Genomic DNA, 1,999 nt, shown 5'->3' with positions numbered 1-1,999 from the left:
TGGTTCCTCACAATTCAGGCTTTTACTTTTATTTGTATCTTATTTGACTACAGTTCTACAATGCCATGCTATTTTCAATGAATAGTGTAACAGTTTATAGAACACTATCATGCAGCTGTAACGGTAACTGCATACAAAGGGTAGGAACCAAGTTGTTTGACGCCAGATTCGGGTCGGCATGTAAACATTGTAACACAACAACATGGCTGGCTTGTGCAGAAGATGAGGAGCATTGACTGTTGCCAGATCAACCTCAAGTTTAATCCGCTCTACTTTTTATAATAAACTATAACAATGAAGCTGTACCACGCACTCTGCAATGTCGGGAGGTTTCGACCAGTTTTCGACTTTGCTGAACGCGAAGTTGCCCACTGGTTCCCCGGACACATGGCTAAAGGTGAGGAGCTCATGTTTCACGTTAAAGGTCGCCTTGTTTCAATGTTGATGGAATACGTTTTCATTTCAGTCTTATCCACACAATGCTGGCCAGCGAGACTACACAATATATGTGAAACTGACTAGTGCCTGTATGCTACCCGGATATGATAGCTTTAACTGTATTAGGCTAATGGAGTGTGTTGTTGTGTTTGGTCCAGATAGACAGCCTGGATGTGAAGTCTCAGACCCCTCTGTTCACGGCGATCCACCTGGACTGTGTGGCGGCTCTGCGGAAGGCCGGAGCCGACGCTAACGGCAGCCAATACAACAACAACTGCTCACCGGTGCTGACGGCGGCGCGGGAGGGGGACGTGGACGTGCTCCGAGAGCTGCTGCGGTTCGGAGCCGAGGTGGACGTCCGGCCCAAAGTGCCAGAGTGGGCCTCCAATGCCACAGCCTGCAGGGGGCGTCTGTACATCTCTGCAGTGTACGGACACCTGGACTGCTTTAAACTGCTGCTTCTCCACGGAGCCAACCCCAACTACAACTGCACAGAGGAGAAGATGCTGGCAAGGATCAAGCAGCCCAAGACAGTGCTGGAGATGTGTCTCCGTTACGGCTGCGGGGTGGAATACATCCAGCTCCTCATAGACTTTGGGGCCGATGTGTATCTGCCCACGCTGATCATTGACAAGACGACAAAGCAGAATGAAGCTGTGGTTCTGCTCCTCAAGGAGAGAGGTGAGACCATGAGACACAAAGGACCCATTTGGGTAACACTTTCTTTGAAGGGGTGTGCATAAGACGGAGATAACCCTGTCATAACCATGACATGACACCTGTCATGAACACGAAGGAGGCTGTTTGAGATGTCTTCGTTATGATAACTTGACATTAAAGACAATATAACCTGTCAATTTCTTTGTTATGACAACTTGACATTATCCAAGACAGTGTAATTACACTTAATGGCATCTTAATGAAGAGGTCAAATTGTACCACTGTAGTTTAGGTCAAGGAAAATATGAATGAAACTGTTATAAACTCATTTGACAGTGTGATTGCACTTAATCACTTAATGCCTGCTATGTCGTGTTTATGACAGTCATTGGCTGGGGTCATTAAATAAATGAATTGTCCTGTGTGCTGTCACTGCTGCGCTATGTAATATTTTAGGTAGGTAGGTATATGACTGGTATCTTAAGATAGGTAGGAAGCCATTTTTAGTTAGGTGTTTGTATTTGTAATCATATGTTTATTTGCACCATCTATGTCTTAACTTGTACATGTGTGTTTTATGTTATATGTCTTTATGTTTTATGGTGTGCTGACTGTGCACAATGTATCTCTATGGGAAGAGAAGCCAAAGAAAGATTTCCACCATGGTGGACAATAAAGTATCATATCATCATATCATGCTCCAGCAACTGTTAGTACCTTCTATGATAGCTAGCCATGTGTTTTTCACACTTGAGAGAGGCCCCTTTTCATTCATTCCACCCCTCTTCTAAGAGAAGAAATCCACCACAATGACACATCACATGACACATGACATTTCTCTGCTGGTGTTGTACATGTACAAAACATCTTCCTGCTGCACAGGAAGTGTGTTTTTTACTTT

General features: G+C 44.6%; 1 pseudogene across 1 annotated transcript; it reads left to right on the top strand.

Annotated features, from left to right (window-relative positions):
• The first annotated feature begins 319 nt into the window (after window positions 1–319).
• LOC310791565 (ankyrin repeat and SOCS box protein 12 pseudogene) lies at window positions 320–1,181 on the top strand (annotated as a pseudogene). Its single transcript has 2 exons — window positions 320–397; window positions 597–1,181. The product of its transcript is annotated as an ankyrin repeat and SOCS box protein 12 pseudogene (transcript).
• The last annotated feature ends 818 nt before the right edge of the window (window positions 1,182–1,999 follow it).

This window comes from Poromitra crassiceps (assembly GCF_964638095.1).
Source record: "Poromitra crassiceps genome assembly, chromosome: 2".
Lineage (NCBI taxonomy): Eukaryota > Metazoa > Chordata > Actinopteri > Beryciformes > Melamphaidae > Poromitra > Poromitra crassiceps.
This window is presented reverse-complemented; position numbering and strand designations above follow the sequence as displayed.